This window comes from Lissotriton helveticus, chromosome 2_1, assembly GCF_964261635.1.
Source record: "Lissotriton helveticus chromosome 2_1, aLisHel1.1, whole genome shotgun sequence".
Lineage (NCBI taxonomy): Eukaryota > Metazoa > Chordata > Amphibia > Caudata > Salamandridae > Lissotriton > Lissotriton helveticus.
Window position 1 is genome coordinate 422,824,016 of NC_136059.1, and position 21,502 is coordinate 422,845,517.

Below are 21,502 nucleotides of genomic sequence, written 5' to 3' on the forward strand. Positions count from 1 at the left end.
AAAAAAGTATTTACTCAAGCTCCTGTACTAAAACACCCTGATCAATCTCAACCATTTACAGAGCAACACTATTCCATGGGGGATAAGGAATTGTTAGCCATAAAAAGAGCTTTTGAGGAATGGCCCCAATATTTGCTGGGAGTCATACATAAGGTTACTGTTCTCACTGACTTTAGAAATGTGTTGTTTCTGAAATCTGCAAGAGCCTTGTCAATGAGACAATTCAAGTGGACTTTGTTTTTTAGCGAATTTGATTTTTTCATACAGTTTCAACCTGGGAAGTGACATGGAAAGGAGGATGCCTTATGTGTGTTGGGTTTTGACATTGAGGAACAAGCATGGGAACCCCCTCCCCTTATTACCACTGAACATATACTTGGAGTTGTATGTTATGAAGAAGGTTTCATCAAGAAGGTGTAAGTAGCACAAGAAGCTGAGGAGGTAAAAACATGGGAGAAAAAATATCAAGGGATAAGATGTAATAACCTCCTATACAGACAAGGGGGTTTAGTGGTTGCCACAGCAGAACTACAAAGACAGGCCTTAGAATGGAGTCCTGCTCATTTACTCACAGGCCATCCCGGATATAAGAAAACTGTAGAACTTATAAGACTGCAATTGTGGTGGCCTTCTCTGGCAACTGGCACTAAGATCTACATACAGAAATGCTATATATGTGCACAAAGTATGAGTTTACATCAAGTACCTACTGGGTATTTGGTTCCCATGCCAACCCCTCCTAGTCCCTGTCATTCCATTTCTATGGATTTCATAGTGGAGTTACTCAAAACTGCACAAGAAAACACCGTTGTATTGGTGGTGGTAGACATGTTAACAAAAATGTCCCACTTTATATCTTTGAAATCACTCCCTACATCTCAGGAGTTAGCCTTGTTATTCATACAACACATTGTTAGATTACATAGGCTTCGTCTGTAATGGTTTCAGACTGTGATCCTAAGTTCATTTCAAAGTTTTGGAAGGGGTTGGGCAACCATTTACAAATTAATGTGCCTTTTTTCCTCAGGACATCATCCACGAACTGATGGACCGACAGAAAGGGTCAATCAGTGCTTAGAGCAGTATATAAGGTGTCAGTTATTACAATTCAGCCCTGATTCGTACATGTATCTGTGGACATCAGCCAGGAAAGCGAGTGAAGCCCATTGACAGGCTGCCTTGACAAGCGACCAAGCCCATTGCCGGCGCGCCCCGATCCAACCGGACTATCACGGGAAGTATCTTCCATACTCGAAGACTTCTCTTCCCATCGGAGCTCCTCCCACGTTGCTCCCTCCTGAAATTACTCGCCTCAATTACCTGGCCGACCTCATCCCTGTTCAGACCGCCCACTGCGGCTATCATGGCTTGCCTTATTTAGGCAATACTTAGTCCTGATGATGATCCCTATGATTCTTTAATTGGGATCGAAACGCCGTCGACAACTTAAAAACACCATATACTGTGAAATGTAAAAATTATTGTGGTGAAACAGTAATGGTGTTAATGATTTTTCTGCTATTATAATATTGACAGAAAACAACAGCTTTTGCCTAAAAACTCTGGCCTACTCTTTGGCCATCTTCTCTTCTGTGACAATTTGTACATGTTTGGGTACAGGCTTGTGCCCCTCTCTATAGAATTGTTGAAGGTATTCTTTGACTACATTTGTTCTTGAAGTAAAAATTGACCTCTGTCCGGCTGGACAAGTCTAAATCTAATATAGCTTCCATTGTGTCTATATTTATTTTGACCGTTATACTGTTCTGCGCATGGGACCGTTGTTGTTGTCATTAATATGTTCCCCGAGGTCCTGTGCTGACTCGATTGGGTGCCCTTGTTGTTTTGTATAAGTTATTACAATTCAGCCCTGATTCGTACATGCATCTGTGGACGGGTGTATTTTCTATTAACAATAGTATACACTCCTCTACAGACACTTCTCCCTTTTTTTGTTCATACGGTTTTCATCCATGTTTTCTGCTACCACTACCTAATTTCTCTACATCAGCTCCTGCTCAACTGGAGTTTGTCAAATATGAGAGAGAAAGCCAAGGCTGCGTACAAGAAGAATGCAGATCTTCATCGCCGCCCTAGTCCTGAATATGCCATTAGGGACATGGTTTAGTTGTCTACTTACTACATCACAATAAAAGGGGCTAGGAAATTCAAACCTCATTTTATAGGTCCCTAAAAGCATAAAGATAATAAACCCTATAGGCATGAATCTTGAACTCCCTATATCTCTGAAGACACACCCCATCTTTAACGTGTCACTACTGAAGCACGTTGCCCAGGGAACAGTGTTGCCAATCCATCCTGCTCCTGTCAATGTGGAAGACGAACAAGAATATGAAGTAGGAGCTATTGTGGATTCCAGACGGGTATGGGGTAAACTACAGTGCCCAGTACATTGGTAGGGCAATGGACCTGAGGATTGCACCTGGGAACCTGTGGACAAATACATGCCCCTCGGTTGGTACGTCTTTTTCACAGATGTTATCCATGGAAACCCAAACCGGTTGGAGGCACTGTTGGAGGGGTGTACTGTCGAGAATGCTCCATCCTGGAAGCAAGTTGCAGCAGGGGCGGAGCTGCTCAATGTTAATTAGAGCACATCGGGACAGAAGGAGAGCTTGCTGTTCTAGTTCATGTGAGCGTCACCTTCATGTCCAGGGTCATTCACCTGCTTACGGGTCACTGCGGCACTGTTGCCTCCTGTCTCCTCATGTCAGGTTCTCAGTCAGCGTCTCTTCATCCACTCGGCAGCACTGGTGGGAATTCCAGTGGAATATAGAAAAGCATCATGTGGTGAAGGCTATAACGTGCTTGCGCTCTAGATGCTTAAGTAGAAGTTCCAGAGTATATATCTAGAAACACTTATCTGATGGGGTTTCCATGGTTGAAATGGGCATCTACATTCCTTAGTGTTGCATTGCTTTAGGCTGCACTGAAGTATACCAGTCAGTACATTAGATTCCTGAAATTAAGGAAATAAGAAAGTTTAGCCTGCACATTTTTGCATTTTTTTTATGTGTTTACTCAAAACTTTCATATGGGTTTATGACTATGCTATCATTTTCAGGCTATATTTCTTTTTCTATGTTCCTATTTATGGTACGCCCATTACATAGTACATTTACATTTCATATAAGGGGATAGAGTACACTTTGTGATACTTTCTGTTTGCTGTTTCCAATGCAGAATTACTTGCTGACCCCAGAAACAATTATTTTGGATGCTAGTGGAAGAGGGGAATGAATCAGGTAGAGAATATTGACATATTTCTTAGTTACTGTTTACAAATATATCTATATCTGTCTTGAGTAGAGTATTACTCTAATGCCTTGCTTACAGGATCCCAGGGCTGGACTGGGAACCAAAATTGGCCCTGGCAAAGAACTCGGCTTGCCCCCCTGGGAGCGGCCGAACTGTTTGCGAGGGCCGGTTTTGGCCGATTTTGTTACAGGGGCCGATTTTGCAGCTATGCTACGAAAACAGCCCTGTAACAAAAACGGACCCCTGGGGCCCAAAATCGGCCCCCACCGTAGCGGCCCACCGGGGAAACACCCGGTGCCTGCTAAGGCCATTCCGGCCCTTCAGGATCCCCTACTTTTCCAGTGACGAAACTTTGCTGTCCGGATCATACAGAAGAACCTTCTTCTTTTTGCTTCCTTCCCTTGTTTCCCCTTTTCCTGCTGTACACTGGTTTGCTTTGACTTTGTTGGGTGAACTAGGTGAGTGCAAAGTGGACATCTACTCTTTAGTCTCTTTCCTCTCGTTCCTGTGGAATCCTCAGGTGAACCCTGATAAGGACCAGAGGAAGGGAAAGAACTGACCAGAACCAGTTTTGAGGGTTGGTTAGGGAATTCCACAACACAAAGGCTGACACCAGGTATAACATATCAGGTCCTTCAGAGCCACTTTTCAGAACAGTCCTGAACCCAGTAGGTCAATGACCATAATAATGTTGTCAGACCCAATGATTTAAGACAATATATGTGATGGTCATTTATTTGATTAGGGATTGTTACCTGTGGGCCGTTCATTTTGATTTACATTGGCAAGTTAATTGCCATTGCCATCACTTGTGTTCACCTATTTAACATGATTTTGTGGACTTTTTTAACTGTATTCTGTTTAATGTTGTGTACATTTACGGTGTACGCTAATTTGTATCATATTTAAGAAAATGATAACCAAATCTTGCTTGGTTGAAATATTACAAATTAGAAAAACAAATTACTTGTGTTGTGGCTTCTCCCATAGTAATGCTTACAAAACCTTGAGGAGTCTGATAATACACTCAAGATTATAATTAATGATTAACTCATAACAGGCAAGTTTGCTTACTTCCCTCCTGTGGAGACAAATATAAAGTCTGCCTCTTGGTAATAATATTGAATGGTCCCTGCTAGAGCTTTCATTCCTTTTCTGAGTAGATGTTTATGGTGCAGCCGTGGCTCTAGAAGATTATATTATCCTTTTTTCTTTGCAGACTTTTAGAAAGTTGTCATTTCCTTATCCAAACCAACTGTGTCTTTCTGCCAGGGTAGTTGGTCACATGACTGTAAATGGCTTTGGTGTTTGGATTTGTGTATTGCTTACATACAGTGAGACAAAGGAAACCTAGGTATGAGGGGAGAGAGTCTTCCTGAAAGCATGGCTGGGAGGAACTGACCCCTTCCTTGATTACATTTAATGAGTCCTGCCTTCAGCACACAAAGGGGAACATGACACAGGCCTACCCCGCATTTTGTCACCCTAGACAATTTGGAGCCAGGACCAGAAGAAAGGGAAGGACTGACCAGAACCAGTTTTTAGGGTTGGTTAGGGTATTCCACAACACAAACGTTGACAGCAGGTATAACATATTTGGTCCTTCAGAAACCCTTTTCAGAACAGTCCTAGACCAGTTGAAGATTCAGAAAAAGGACTGCCCTGCTGCTAGAGGGACAGCCCTTCTTCTGGAAGGACTGCCCTGCTGTCTGAAGAAGGAAGATTGGACTTGCTAGCCTTTATCTGAGGCTATTCAAAGTGGCTTCATGGGTCAGCTGGCTGACCTTCTGGGTATGCTAATGGGATACAACAAGCTTCCAGAGGCCTCCCTGCAACTGCCCAGCTGCCCAGTATCATCTGGACCTACCTGTACCTTCCTGAGCCCTTTTGCTGGTCTGTGCAAGAGTGAGTCCTGATCCTCAAGAGGTAGTCCTTGTCCTGGACCCTTGGTGGGCTTTGGTGAGGGCTCCTCTACAATAAAAAGGTGGAAAACCTGAGGTTTGGCCTATTCATGAATGGGCTTGTTCATGTCAAAACTCTGCTGCAGGTGACAACCGTGAACGTGAAGCTCTGGTGCAACCTGCTCTTCACACCAACAGCAACTGTTCAGAGTGCCCGGCAATGCAAGACCTACATTTTGCATTGACAGCAATCATCCAACTCAAGGCTCCAGCAAAGACTGGCTCTTCACACTACCGTAACAACTGTCTTTAATACTCAACCTGCTGTTCATGTAGAAAGCCTCATCCTCCTGATGGCCTCCCTCCAATGGAAACAGTCCTCTTTGCAATAGGCTTGAGAAGGTAACTCTTAAGCAGGCTACTAGGACGCGCTCTCGGTGGAGAACACAATTACAATTCATTGAACAGACTTATCTACATATGTACATTCAACATGGAGAACGACCCAATAATTTAGGCACACAATCACACAGCTTGGAAGGTCATGTCGTTTCCCTGGTGGAAACTCTCCTTTTTTCCAAGCCGACCTTGCCATTTCCTCCACTTTTCCCTTTTAAACTGACACTGCTCTTGCCAACACCATGTGCAATGACAATTTTGTCCTTGTTCCACCACTTTCCATTTTGCAATCTGACCACATTCTTCCTTACATCTGCAACCCTTTGTGGTGAACCCACCAAACTTGGACTCCTTCTTGGCGATAATCCTAGGTATTTTGACTCTGACAAAATCACCAACAACTACCTTGGACTCTCTCACCCGAACACCTACATATCTGTCTTGAGCTTGCTGTCTTTTCTTGCCTAAGTCTTCCAACTTCTTCCTGGAAATGGTGACTTGCCCCATCCACTGTCTTGTCATCGTGGATGCTGGCACCCTGCCCCTTAATAGTGCAAAGGCTGTGTCCGCATTGGGAGTAGTGCGGACATCCCACAACAACTTCCGAAACTCTCCCTTACAGTTTAAGCCACTAGGCCTGGCTCGCTGTATGCTGTCTTTTGTAACTCTGTTAATACGTACTATGATGATGGGACTATGTTCCGTCCTCATGCAACATAGGGAGGGCAAAAATTAGGTGGTAGCTTTTGCCTCAATGAGTTTGAAAGATGCTGAGTTATCCTATTCTGTGATTGAAAGAGAAGCTTTAGCATGTTGGTGAGGCATCGTCCATTTTAAAATGTACTTGTCAGGTTCTCATTTCACTGTTTGAGTTAATCATAAGCCTTGGTTCATTTATTCACTACTAAAGGCATGGAGAACGAGCCACACCTAGGATTGCCAAAGGGCAGTATAGGATTTAGGAATATATTTATGAAGTGGAATATATTCCTGGTGCTAAAAATGTGTTGGCTGATTGCATGTCTTGCCTTAGGTCACAATAAGCTTTATAAGGGGGAAACATCAGAGGACACAGACATCGATCTTGTGTGTGCTGTCGAACAGCGATGGGATGGTGCCATATTGGAAAATGAGTGGCTCACTGCTTGTGATTCAGATGAACAGATGACTGAGGTGAAAGAAGGTATATGGCAAGGGTGGTCTCAGTAGAAGTCTGATAGGGTGAAGAGTGATACCTACAAACATGTCTTTGAGGAGTTGTCCATCATCAGTACACTCCTATATCGGTCCAATGCCTTAGTTGTTCCTGAGGTTATGAGGAACAGATTCCTGGTTTTGGCCTATGAAGGGCACATCGGTTTGCCTCTAATGAAAAGGAGGATAAGGGAGTGTGTCTGGTGGCCAGGGTTGGACAAGAATGTTGAGCATTTTGTCAGAGATTGTGTCAGTTGTGCCAGCAGTGACAAGTGTCAAGGCACTGTTCCCAGTCCTGTGGAAGTGATTGAGGTACCCAATAAGCCATGGAGGAAATGAACCATTGACATCATTAGTTCCATGGTTCTTTCTGGGGGCACGTTGGAATATGGTATTGTTGTTGTGTATTTCCATAGCCGTTGGGCGGAAATTAAGTTTGTCCAATCACCTAATACTTCCAAGATCATTGAATTTTTAGAATCCATTTTTCTAAAGGAAGCATTACTGATGACATTTTATTGGGCAATTGTTTTCAATTCATTTCCACACAATTTCTTAAGTTTCTTAGGTATTATTTTCACAGATATCTTCTAAATCTAACATCTTCTGTTCTACTAATTGGATTTTGTTAATTATGGTGTTATTTTATTTATTAAAATTAACTCAATTTTTCTAAATTGGCTTGACATTTTTCTTGTGTTTTATTTTCATGTTATTACTGTTTATGTGCCGCATAAATGCTTTAGACATTGCCTTTATGTTAAACCTGACTGATTGCCTCTAAGTTAAACCTGACTGCTTTTGTGCTGAGCTACGAGATGCTTCAGCACAGGTTAATTTAGCAACTGTTGTGGTTCACTCTGACAAGGACTATGATTGTTGCTTGAATGGGGCATCCACCTTTCTCAACCAAAAAACGATTTTCTTACATAAACCTTTATGATTTGTTGATCTGCTGAGTTCAGGTTCTGAAAACTGGCAGAAACACCATAGATGCAGCAGCAGTTTGAAAGGCATAAAAGAATAACTAAGCACAATGAAAGAAAATTATTTTCAGCTTTTAGAAAATAAATGTCGGAAGATCTGCCAACATTTCCAGTTTAGACCAAAGGTGCAATTTATAGTTTAATGGACAGGGTAGTCCACCACAAATGTGACTAACAAAATTGTCAGTCAAACCCACAGTTCACCGATCTAATATGAGTCAGCAAGACCATTGTCTTTCCAAGTGTGGTGCTTCTGCTGACTCTGGAATCACAAAGATTATTCTGATGACCCAACAAAGCAATTGATTATTGGAGTAAGAACAACACCTAGATCAGATGGTCTATAGGCCTGGGAAGAAAACTACGCTACGCTTGCGTAGTTTGCGCAACTACGTGCTACGCAAATTGCACGTAGCACAGTGCAAAAACGCGTAGCATAGCAGAAATTTTTTGCTTGCTCGCCGTCCTTAACATCAAGTTGACGACCGCGAGTGAGCAAAATGAAACCCCGCAAGACTTTTTCCTCGTTCGCGATCAGCAACATCAAGTTGCAGATCGCGAGGGTGGAAAATAAACCTCCCTGCGAGATTCTCACTGTGGGGAGGTCAGGTTTCTCATTGCAAGTGGTCGCTTATGCTTGCGACCGCTCACGATGAGAAACTACCAGTCCGCGTTGAGAAAACTGCTGCTCGAGTAAAAATCTACTCGAGCGGCAGAAAACGACTGCTTGCACTGTGCAGGATGCTGTTTGCAATGATTGCACAGTCCGGACAAGCATCCGGCATTGTGAATTCATTGCGAACAGCATTTCCTACCGCACTAAGCAGTTCGCATAGTGCTACGCATAGCTCACGTAGTGCAAAGTGCACTTCGCGTAGATAAGCGTAGCGCTACTACGCGAACTACGCCCAGGGTTAATTGGTCTGATGTTTTGTTATGTCCATCACTGCCAGAAAAAACCTGGTGGTCTTCAACAGGGATAACACCTGGTGGCCCCTGCCCTCGGAAACACACCCACCCAAAAAGACCATGCACGCAACCTCGGCATCATACTCAACTCTTCAGTCACCATGAACAGCCAGATCAACACCGTATCCTTGCATGCTTCAACGTCCTCTGCATACTTCGCAAGACGTTCAAGTGGATCCCCCCCGACTCCAGGAAAACCATCACCCACGCACTCATCACCAGCAGACTTGACTATGACAACGCCCTCTATGCCGGAATCAGCTAAATATTCCACAGCAAACTCCAGACCGTCCAAAATGCTGCAGCCAGACTTATCCTTGATATCCCACTTCACATCCATATCACCCAACACCTCTGAAACCTCCACTGGCTACCTGTCAAAAGAAGAATAACCTTCAAGCTGCTCATACATGCCTACTACAAACTCTTCCACAACACCGGACCCCAACCCCTCAATGACTGAATCTCCTTCCATGCCCCCAGGAGAAACCTTCGCTCAGCTGACCTCTCCCTAACCACCTCATTTCTACAGGACCAGAGTTTGTGAAAGATCCTTTTCCTACCTTGCAGCCAAGACCTGGAATGCATTCCTCCTTCACCACTGACGGAGCCCGACACTGCACATATTCAGAAGGGACCTCAAGATCTGGCTCTTCGAATTACCCCAAAAGAGCTTCTCACCCCCCCCACCCCAGCACCTTGAGACCCTCACGGGTGAATAGTGCACTCTACAAAACCCTGATTGATTGATTGAACAGAAAAATAGGAAACATAACGCACACCCGCTTGAGAAACTCCTAGGGTGAAGGAGCCATTCGTTTTTTGTTTTTCAATAATAAACACCCTACTCACTCCCACTTCAGGAGTTTATTTTTGAAAAAAATGTTTGGTGCATGGCTGCCTGTTCGACGGCAACTGTGGAGGTGCTGCCGAGCTCTTTGCCGGGGCTGGTTTTCGGCCGATTTTGGTACAGGGCCGATTTTGCAGCTATGCTGCAAAAACGGCCATGTAACAAAAATGGCCCCCAGGGGCCCAAAACCGGCCCCCAGCCGTGCGGCGCACCGGGGGATTGCCCGGTGCCCGCTATGGCCAGTCCGGCCCTGTCGCTGTGCCAGTAGTGATCTCTAAGTATGGACTGAGCTAGCCCTCCGGGTTGGCAGACATGATGTCCTTTGCCACCCTGATGAATAGTAGGCAACCAGCTAAAAAATAAATCAGGCCCTTAGTGTTTGTGATTTTCTTATTCAGTATCGAGCCAGTCCTAAAACTCTGGGTGGGTGGGTCCACACTTAATGGACCATCCTGATGAAGAAGGGCTGACAGAGGCTGGCTCATCTGGATACATTTGCTGTGTGTCTACAGTTACAGGGACCCACAGTGGGATTATTCAGGTCCTTCTCAGGGTTTTTCAATCTGGGCATTGCGGGCCAACTAGCCAGTTACAATCTCCAAACGCATGGTGGGACAGGTTGAGCAAATCATATTCCACACCTAGGATGTCAGGCAAAGTCAGGGAACTTTAGACTTTAAAGAAGAAGAGCATAATGTCATGATTTAGGTATAGCTGCACTTTGCCGAATCCCTCCGCTGCAGCTGGGTGTTCTGTTCAAAATGGAGAATTGGGGTTTTGTCACTGTCTCTTAGAAGCAAAGGGGATTCAAAATAGCTGTAGATTGCCAGGCTGAGCAGTGTCACACATAGGGAACTAAGGCCCAGTTGGTCTAATGGATAGGTTTGTGCTGACTGGAGGCCTAAATAGTTATAGTCCATTTTTGTCAAAGCTACATACTGATTCAAGAATAACCTGACTATATCAGTGATGTCCATATTGGGAGAGGATGTGGTCCGTCTGCTAGATTGCTGACTTTGGTGCTGGAAACTAGGGTTCGCATCACGGGGTCGTGTCCACATCCTGTGATTTTGGGCAAATCACTTAATGTACCCGTGCCTGAATGTGTGATGTAAATATGGTGCTTGTGTAAAGCGCTCCAATACCTTCCGGTCGAGTTCGCGCTATAGAAATATGCAACTACAAAGAAATTGAAACCATCAAGAGTCACTGTTAGGCGCACCTAGCAACAAGTTACTAAGGGTAGTATGAGCAACGGCAAATAAAGACGGTCAAATTAAAGTCTTGGATCACAAACGCGGCTGAGCGTGATAAAAGCAATCTTACTACTGAAGGCACGCTTCGAGTCAGTACTTTTCAAGAAATTGGCAGCATACTGCACTCACAGCGCCCAAACAGGCTCATATAGACATGGGCACCCTGCTATGCTTTAGAAAGACTATTGGAAGATTTGATGTGGCCGCACCCTCTAACAAGCGTACTTTCACCTCTCATCCTAGCCACTTTCCCTTGGTGTATTCAGCAACAAGCTTACACACACGATCAAACAGAAATACTTTATGAAAATTAAAGGAAAACCGCAAGGAAAAATGAAAAGCCCCTACCTAACAGCAAATGGAAAGCATCCACGGGGATACAAAACGGTGGAATATATATAGTTTGGGGCTTATTTACAAGCCCCCTGCGCCACTTTTGAGTTATTTTTAACATGGAGAAAATGACGCAACATTGGCGCAAGGGGCTTGCAAATCTGCCCCTTTCTGTTTAAAACAGGCTTAATAAAGAAACTGGTGACATGGACGTGTGCAGGTATGGCATTTCTACACAGATTATATATGGATCTAATTGCACTGGGTGATGTGCTACAAGGTGGCCCCAAAAAACACTGGGAGATGTACTTTGATCACAATGGCCTCTACCTTACCCTGTAGACAAGATAAATACTCGCCATTTCCCTCAGCTTCTTCTGTAATAATTGAATCTGTGCAAAACCACTGACTATAGTATAGGATAAAAAAGGACGTTTTGAGCAACAATATGGTTGGTGACCCAGTAGCGGAGTTTTAATATGTTCAATGCACTCGCGTCGGGACCTAGGTATATAATAACAGATTATTTTGGAACTAATACGAGCAATAAAAGTTTGCGACAAAAAAAAGAGTGACATGGGGGTCGAAGAGAGAAATATTAAGAGGATGTTGAAGACGTAAATGGAGTGGAATCTGTCGAGGTGGAAGAAAAGGGTGGGAGAGGTATGGGAAGGTGTTTATGTGTTTGGTGCAAAGTGAAAGTGGAAGTGAAGATAAATAGAGAAAGACAGAGAGAGGGGTCAGAGAAAGAGGGAGTGAGCTGGAGGGTTAGTGTGTATGAAGAACAGAAAGATAGAGGAAAACATCAAATAGAGAGAAATGGATTGAGCAAGGTAAGAAACAGAGGATGCCAGAAAGGAAAAGAGTACAAATAAGAGAATGAATGAAAAAGAGGAGCAGAGAGAAAAAGAGAAAGAATGAGAGAAAAAAAAGAGAGAGAGAGAAGTGGTTTGTGTTATGGCTACCCGTCTGATTTAGAGCAGGGTTTTAACAAATAATCAGTCTCCCAATTCTGGCTCCCGGACCACACCATCACCCTTATACCCACCATATTGACTGCTCCCCAGATGGCGGACTTGCCATTAGCAGAAAGTCCTCCAGCTCCATCACCAATATTGCCAGTGTCTGGAGTTAACACCACTAATCATGGTGGCAGATCTGCTGTCTAGTCTGGAAAAGCTAACTCTTTGCTAGTTGTCAAGGCCATGGTGGCAGACACCCAACGAAAGGTAGGCATTGTGCCCCTCCCCCCCACACTCCGGGAGAACATTACTTCCCTAGCATACTAGGGATAATAAGTATGTTGTTTCTAAAAGTGTATCTCTTATGTGTTACATTTTCAATGGGCATTTTTTGTGGTATAAATCTTTTCAGTGGTGATGAGAACTAGTGGAATTCCAACTCTAGACGTTCTCTTCAAAGTCACGCCTGCAGTGGTGGGTGCAGTCACTGAAAAGTGGGAATATTACATATTTTGATCTTTGACCTTCACTTACTGCAAATTATACCACATGGGTATACCGAAAATCCTCGATTTAATTTTTAAGTCAGTCCCTGAATTGCCTCAAAGTGAGGTAAGTTCCTTTCTGGTTACACACCGAATTTCACTTGTAAGGGACTCATTTACAATTTCCTCACAGAATGAGTATAGTTTGCAAGTTTTAACATGCACCATAAGTCAATAGTTGGTGTGAGGGCACATAAACATTTTACAAGTAGAACCGGGAGCTCGTACTGCGATAGAATATTAAACTGCATTTACCAAAAATATAGAGTGATTCGGCCTTACCCTGCTCCTTAATTTCTAACTTTGCCACTTTTATGTCTCTCCCTTCCCCCCGGCTTTTCCCTCTGTAAACATTCCTTCCATCAGCACATCAGATCCGCAAAGAATGTTACATAGACTTGGCATTGGCGAGCTCTTTCCTCAGCAAAAGAACCGGCTTTAAACAAAAGCAGCCCTGTACCTGCCACAGTCAGCCGTCGACAAAGGCCATCAGCTTGAGAAGATTACATTCAGTTCTAAATACACCTGCAACAAAGGACCTCTGCCACGAGCTCAAACCCAAACTACCTGCAGTAAAGCACGACAGCAAGCAGTCGAAAAACCAGCGACATGCGCCAGACTGTTCACTTAGCACCGCCTAACAGACATCGAAACGGGATCTGGAACTGGCACACGGTCAGTTCTTTGTATCACTATTGTAGATCCCTATTAGAAAACGGTACACTATAATAATTGTTCCACCGTGCTACAGGTTTAATAAAATGCTAGACACTATTTTACTCTATATTGTGCTTTTTATTATAGCATGTGCATTAATTAGAATTGCTGCTCCCCCATTATTGTATCTATAGCCGTATTATTGCTTCTAATTTGGTAGGCATACAACTGTAGTGTTTAAATATATTGTGTATGTCTGCTTTCTAGTGAGTCATGCACTACACAAACATGAAGGAAGCCTCTTTGTACCATAATCCAAAGGTGTTGACCATGTGGTAATAAAGCTAATCCTCCAGCATGATACAATGTTGACCCAGCTTCTTCCTGAAACCTAGAATGTATTGATATTCTGGAAAGGTTTTGGATTTGTTTTGTGTTAAATTGAATTGGTATGTACGTTTAGCAAAGGAACCCTTAGTTATGTTGCTCTGTATAAACAGACCTAAATAAATTACATTTGAAGTATGTGTTTAACCGTTTAGGTGCCAAGACTCCCCCAACAATCAGTGCTGAGCCAATTGTGTGATATTTGAGGCAGTTCGTGCCAAGGCCTTCATAATTGTTTTTCCCACAAAAGTTGTCCAGGGCAAATTTCCATCCTTTACCCCCCATTTTTGGGATCCTAATGGTATAAGGGTTTGTGGATTCCCCAGGAAGGAACCATAAAAATAGAGAAAAAGAAGCAAAATATTTGAAACCCTCAAAAAATTGAAAACAGTTGAAAAATGTTTTATGTGAGAAATTATGTGTTTTTTTTGTAAGAAAGGCTGCAACAGTAGGTTTGCTGCCCAAATATCGCCACTTCCTAGCTTTCATGAACAAGAAGAGTTGTTAAAAATTATTTTCTTATCACCTTTTTTACAATTTTTTAATTGGAGGTCATTTCTTCCTATTTTTAAGGTTTCTACCTATTTGCAGTTTGTGGTGGAAATGTCTGAAACCAATGAGGCGATATGAAAAAGCTGTACAATTCTAAAACTAAACACAATTCTGTAGATTGATCAAGAGGTGGATCTCCCACAGAATCTAATTGTTGTAACTGTGATGTTGTGGGCCCTACGCTCACATGCTGGATAAATGACCACACGCACACATGGTAGGCATACTGGTAAATGTCCACTTGCACGTGCACCCAGGCCCTTTTATTAGCAGTGTCATGTCATTTGTGACACCTGTGATGGATGAGTGTGGGGTGCATGTATGTCCACTTCCAAGAGGGAGTGGCTGACTACCTAAGTGTCTGCTGAGACACTAGAACATGTCCCACACAGCACTACATTCCTTCCAAACGTCATTCAAAACAAAACAAAGTCCATCTTCTGGAAACAAACTAAGCACATAGGACACAATACAGTCTCTTGGTCCTGAGAGGTACTCTGCAGGACAATTGTGGACAGGTGCAGCTTGGAGCACCCGAGCATCTTGGCACATGTCCATAATTTAACCAGCGTCTACTGGGCACGAACTATGTGTCGACGGAGTCCGGATTCCTTGGCAGCCTGTCTGTCAGATCAATGTCCTCTCGCACACTGCTGGATGAACTTGTGTGCTCTGGTGGTGATACTGTTGGTGTCAGTCAATTGAACAATGGTGCATCAGGAGCATCGGTGGAGTCCTGCTGCAGAGTCTTTGCTTGAGGTGTCTGGGAACTACGATGACAAATCGGCCATGGCTGGAATGGTGATGATGTCCAAGACGTTATCCCCTGAGGCCGCGGTGTCTCCCGGTACCTTGTTGGTGGAGCTGCTTTTCGACCATCTCCCGTGCAAGGATCCCTTGGTTCAGGAATGTTCGTGAGGCCCTTGTGTGGGGCAGCCGTTATACTGTGTAGAATGTGCAGAGCTGCTTGTGGGCCACCTGGGGGCCGCTGTATGAACACTGACCGGATCTGACTACTTTGTTCAGGCAGCCACCCGGGTGTGTGACTTAATGGTCGGTGGGCTTGTCAACAGGACACAGAGGCACATGAACTTTCGGATAGCCCCTGGAAACTTGGTCTCTCATTTTCATGGGGGTGCCTCAGTCTCTTGGTTCTTCTGCAGGTGCAAGGCTCCACCCTGGTGACGATGTCGCTCCTTAGTTGGAAGGGGTGATACACACGGCATGTATCTACATCCTGCTGAGGCTGTGCTTCACCTGTGGCATCCGCGGTCAGGAGCAGGGATGACGTCTGACTTAGACTGCCGATGCTCAGGACTGGACAGCCACAAGAGAGAGGCAGTTTGTGCTAGCTGGGCTGACATTGGTTCGCTCATTGAGCTGTCTCCAGGGATGTCGGTCAGCCTTGGTGGCTGTCTGGTGTCTTTGGTTTTGCTCTTGTTTTGTGGCGGTATGGGTCCTCATTCTTCTCCTCCTATTGGTCTTTTCAGGGCACCTGTGTTCGTCCGGTTCCTGCTGGTGGCGGGATTGTCACTGTTCTTTGGGAGGACCACTTGCCGGTCATCTCCATTCTTCAAAGATCTTCGCAGTGCTCCTCTACCTAGTTGGCGGGTGTAGGATAGTAGGATCTGCTTACTATCGTTACCCCCAGTTTTTGCTGGTGTTTCACTGTTTCTCAACTTTAGTCTGCCTGGGGCCCTGCTATCCAGGACCCCAGCCCAGCTGCTTCCTCTCTAAAATGATTGCATGTACTTTAGGTACACTCCAGATTGGTTACTGTGGTACCCTTGTGAGTCCCTAGTATATGGTACCTTAGGTACTAAGGGCATAGGTACCCCAGAGGCCTACCAGGGGCTGCAGCATGTATTATGCCACCGCTGGGAAGCCTTCCAAAATGGCACCACAGGACTGCTACTGCAGCCTGGGTAAGGTGGTGCATGCAACCCTTACTAAGATATAGGTTACATATGTCTACCTTTAATCACTGACACATATAAACCTATCAGTCACTCCTATGGCAGGCCTTATCAATCATGAAGGCAGAGTGCTTGGTTTTGTGTGAGAGGGTGCCCACGCGTGAGCAGGACCCCTCTGCAGCTTTCGGAATCTATTCTCTGAAGCTTTTCTTTGATGCAGCCAGACCATATACTCTTAAGTGCATTATAACCTCGCGGTAAATGCTAACTTTGGAATGGCTGCATGGAAACATGGCGTGTTTGGTGTCAAACACTTTGGAATCCTACCCCCTCGCCAGTCCTGGCGGCGGGGGTAGAATTCCACCCTTCTAGAGGGCGAAGACATGTACACACTGACCTAACTGGTAATAGTTTAAAATGGATGCTGCAGCCACAGACACAAGACTGACCTCCTGCTGCTGGACGAAACTCCGGCAGGGGAGGCCTGGACAATAGGTTTTCTTTCACAGGGACTCAGCCCCTGCTCTGGCACAAAACTGGACAAAGGGAAAGGAGTGTAACCACCCCTCTCCCTAGACCCTCCCATAGGTGGGTCCCCAGAGTATGTCCAACCCTTTTCTTGAGTATAAGTAAGGGACCCCTGGCAACAGGACTTTAGAATATACCTGGATGAAACTCTGAAGCTGAATCCTGGAACTTTGACACACTACTAAAGATTAGAGGACTGAAGAATCTCCCTTGGGGTCAAGGAGTGACTCCCCTGCTCAAGCAGGCACCAAAGAAGCATCTTGCCGGTCTGCATTTCCAAGGCTCCTGCCGGATCCCGAAGTATTTTGGACTCAGGACATGGACTTCCAGACTTCTCAGAGGCCGACACGAGAACCCAGCAAAGCAGAGACCCGCAGCCCTCACGTGTGACGTGGGACCGGGACTCCTGGACACCGGGCACATTTGCAAGTGCATCAACTTCCAGAGCTTTCCCAAAGTTGTGCATTGGGCTAATTGTCATCCAAGCCCCATCTGTACCGAAGATTGTGGGCATACACTCCACAAGTGTTCCTTGGGCCCAGTTCTAGCATTTCTGCTTAAGGCCCCTTCGCGACCCCTACTCCGTCGACTGGTAGGTCCCCACGAAGGTAACTCTACTTTCCTTTGGGCTTCCCTGGTTGCTCCAGATGTGCCCTGACTCCCCACTGATTGGTGAGTCCCTCAAACCCTGCTGGTCTGCACAGAAGTCAATCTCTGCTTTCTGTGTGGGTTGCTGTTGACAAGGCTTGTTGGGTCCAATCCGGAAACCGACACCGCAGCACTCGACATCCTTTTTGGGACAGCTTTAATTCAGCTCCTGGTTGTCCTCGATGCCGGCTGGTCCTCGTGGTTGAAGAGTCAAGCTTCACCTTCTTCCCCTGAAATCACCCGACATTGGTGGGCATCCGCTCATCACCTTCCTGGTCACTGGCAAGTGACCCAAACTCTGTCCCCTCTGCTTTCAGGTTCATCTCATCCTTGATCCAGGCTTGTATCCCTCCGGACACTTTTGACTTGGACGACAGCAGCACTTTTCAGCAGATCGCCATTGAAATCGACTACGAAACCTGACACCAAAAGACGCCTATGCACACGGCTACCCTGGGTGATGTAACTCGAGTACTCCAGTGCTCGCATGGGTATTGACTCAAGAACTGCCTAGTTCTAAAGGGGTTTGCTCCAAGTCCTCTTCTAAATGTCCTTTATCTTTAAAATTCCAACCGTGACTTTCCCCTTAAAAGTTAATGGTGATTTGCTGCTGTTTTCCCCCCTGGGTCCCCTGTGTCACTACCTTGGGTGGTTCCTGGTGGCCCTAGCGGTTCTACAGGTTCTAGGCCTTGTCTCTATGTCAGTCATGGTTCTTATACCACTTTCTTAATATATAGTTTGGTATGCCACTAGGGCTCAAAGTATATTGTGCTAATTTATTGTGTGCTAAATAAGTTTACTGAATGTACTTCTGCCTATAGCCTCATAAAGAGACTAGAGGGATGTGTTTAGAATAAATACATATATTTTATATATATACCTGGTGTGGTACTCCTTTCATTTGGTCATTCATGAGATTATAGACTGGTAAAACAAGCTGCGTTACATTCCTTCAAGACTTAGCCTGAAGTCTGCTCTCCACAGCTACCACTAGGATAGCTTTCTATAAGGTTGTCTTTAAACCTACCATCAATACGGGCCGTTTGGTCTGGTCAATGGAGCCCACTAGAATAGTGCACAGCATATGCCAGGCCAACTTCTCACAGTGGGTCACCTTTTTCACTCAAGAGCATTATGCTTGTGCCTTGAGCCTGCACCATCGTGATGCCTGATCCTGCCTTTGTTCCGGCATGCTTGGTGGGGTTGGTCCCTTTGTGTGACATCCTCCTTGCTTGCTGTGTGATTTGGTGTCTGGCCACTTGTCGCATATTTTCAGAGCACATGTTGTGGTTGCAGCTTGCCACGTGGAGCGTGCAACTTTTCTCTTGCCTGTCTTGGAACACTGGCGCCTCCGTCTTGAGGCCTTGTGAGGAATTTTGCCCACTGAGTGGCTTTGCTGGTGCTGGTGCAGTGGAGAGGTGGAGGCTCTCCCTCCTGCATTCGGGCCATGCTGGGCCTTTCAACCCCTCTTGGCTCTGGGGAGTGCTGGTATATACTGACCGTGATGGCTAGAATCATGAAGTTAATCAAATTTGATTAACTTCATGATTCTAGCCTCATCATACCCTGTCTCTATAGGATCAACCTAAGGCAACGCCAAGTACTATTCGTTACCTCCCAATTACGGCTGACTACAGACGCAGTATCGTATATGGTACATTATCATTCAAATCACGGTCAGTATATATTAAGGTATTAACCACCTAAAGTACTAGGTAGTATCAAAGATTTAAAACAACCAGTCATAAAGCCTAACAACAGCATATTATTTTCTGAAGTGTGTACCTCTCGAAATTAGTACCATACGACGAAACCCTGCAGATCAATACATCTCGCATGTTGATCCAATGAATATAGAGAAATAAATTAAAGGCTTGGATTTCTATTGTTAAGGTAATCATAAAAAATATACATCCCTTTACAAAATAGTAATGTACACACATCCTGAATATTACAACTTTATTTCCATTTCTCTGTTTATCTTTTATTAAAGGGTACGACATTATTCCTATACATCCGCATACAGAGATAGAACTCAGACTCAGATTTATCTACAAGCACAATCATTTGGGGTAAGAACTTCATGTAAAATGTTGTGAAAGTTAAGATCCATAGCTATATCCAACTATATGTTCTTTGGATCTTGAACTATATATGTTAGGACTTTACAGAGACTAACAAAATACCCTCTCACTTATAGATACATTAATCTGATAGGATAGATATAGGTGACATCTATAAATGTCCATAAATAGAATATAATCTGTACCTTAATATGTCGCAACCAGCATTCTGAGCAATGTACTCCAGAGCCTCATATTGTTAATGAATGTAGCCTTTAGTTTGTAAATGTAGTGCACATAAATTGTAATCATATGCTCTATATACAGATGTAAATATATTTTATTCTTTTTTTAGAAATATCAAGTGGTTCTCCAGAAGAAGGCGTGAATACGCCGAAACGCGCGTAGAGACAAATCAATAACTCCACTTGTTTGATCTTTTTACTTGTTTTTTAAATATGTGTACAAATTGAAATGATTGTCATTTGTAATATTGTTATTTGTAACATTCATGAGAAAGTAATTGTATGATTTTTTAACTGTGTCAGTGATTTGATTAAATATTTTTTGTATATTTAATAAATTAATCATGAATAACACCTTTTTCTATTGTTAATATATTTTTTTGATGTGCACTACATCAGGTGATCTATTGTTTGGCTACAAGAATTGATGTTCCACAGTACCTGCTATTCCCTCAGGACCTATTAGTTGCCTAGGATAAGTTATTTATATAATATTTGTGCCCTGACCTAGGAACTATCTAGCAGTATCAGGGGGTCCCTTTTGTTACATATCACAGTCTTTACTCTATTGCCACTCAAGCAGATGTCTGCATGTGCACACGGATGGCCACTGATTCGATCTTACATCCCAGGGGAATACTTTTACAGGGCACAAGTGTTTCTGTATTTGAAATGCAGTCCCGCTCTCAGTCACTAGGTGGCACTGCAGGTGGTTATTGACAGGCCGGGCAGCTTTCCTCGTGCTGCAGGCCAGCTTGGGTCTCTCAGGGACTTGAGGTGTTTCAGGCCAGCTTGGGTCTCTCAGGGACCTGAGGTGTTGCTGGAGGCTGCGGGCCCCGTTGTGTCTGGAAATGGTAGGTACAATGCAGGAGCTGCGCTTCTGACTCCTGCAAGAGAGCAGCTCTCAGCTAACCACACTGTCATACAAGATCCTTCCTCCACAATGCAGTTGCAGGCAGGTGGCCACCAGAGGCATGCAATGCCGATCAGGCCTGTCCTCATTGTCTGTCGCTGGTCCTGGCCTGCATGCTTCCAGTGTCTACTCAGGGCACTAGGGGAGCAGTGAGAACAAGGTGAGATGGACACTTAGATTGGTAGCTTGTCAAGTACTTTTATGTGCAATTCTTTCCTCGGGCTGCCTCCATGTAATCATTAGATGTGGTGCCCATGAGCAACCGCCAGGTGGTGCTGCAGTCCCTGCCCTCAGTCGGCTTCCATAACTGATAGCATGAACAGGGGGAGGCCCGCATATGCAAGTAGTCACTGTGGGTGCGGGCTTCTTTTCATGGCAATGCGGGCACCACGTTGCGAAGGCGTTCCTCTTCCTTCCTCATCGATGTGGTGGGCAGGCAGCTTGTGGGCTATGCTGGCCTGTAGAGATTGGTATGGGGCTCTCGATGCCGCACTGGTACGGTAGAGTTGCTTATAGGCGGTACTGTCACAGATGCGTCCTGCAGCTCTGTTTTGTTGGGGAGGGCTCTTCCCCATTCTCTTCTCGTTGGGGCAGGCTGGGGGCAGATTGCTTGCTTATCAGAGGCCAGGTTGTGGAGGCCCTACAGCCTTTAATTCTCCCGGGTGGCGGAGCCTCTAGCACGGCGAAAACCAGGTCAGAGTAGGCCGCAGCTGCACTAAATGAGGACACGTAAAACAATACTTTCACTATCAGCCAGAAGACCACGAGCGGTCTCCGGCTCTTTTATTTATACCCGAGGGGCGAGCCCATCCCGAGGGGTGTGGGGATGCATGGGTGCATGGAAACATTGTAAGAGAGGGCCTGGGTGGCTGTATACATCCCTCCTTTCTTTTCGTTCTAGACCATCAAGTTTTCTCAA

At 44.8% G+C, this 21,502-nt stretch overlaps 1 long non-coding RNA gene across 1 annotated transcript; it reads left to right on the forward strand.

Moving 5' to 3' along the window:
• The first annotated feature begins 18,898 nt into the window (after positions 1-18,898).
• LOC144819364 (uncharacterized) lies at positions 18,899-19,956 on the forward strand. The gene is made up of 4 exons (XR_013607317.1): positions 18,899-19,038; positions 19,141-19,255; positions 19,356-19,434; positions 19,781-19,956. It is a non-coding gene; the product is annotated as an uncharacterized LOC144819364 (long non-coding RNA).
• The last annotated feature ends 1,546 nt before the right edge of the window (positions 19,957-21,502 follow it).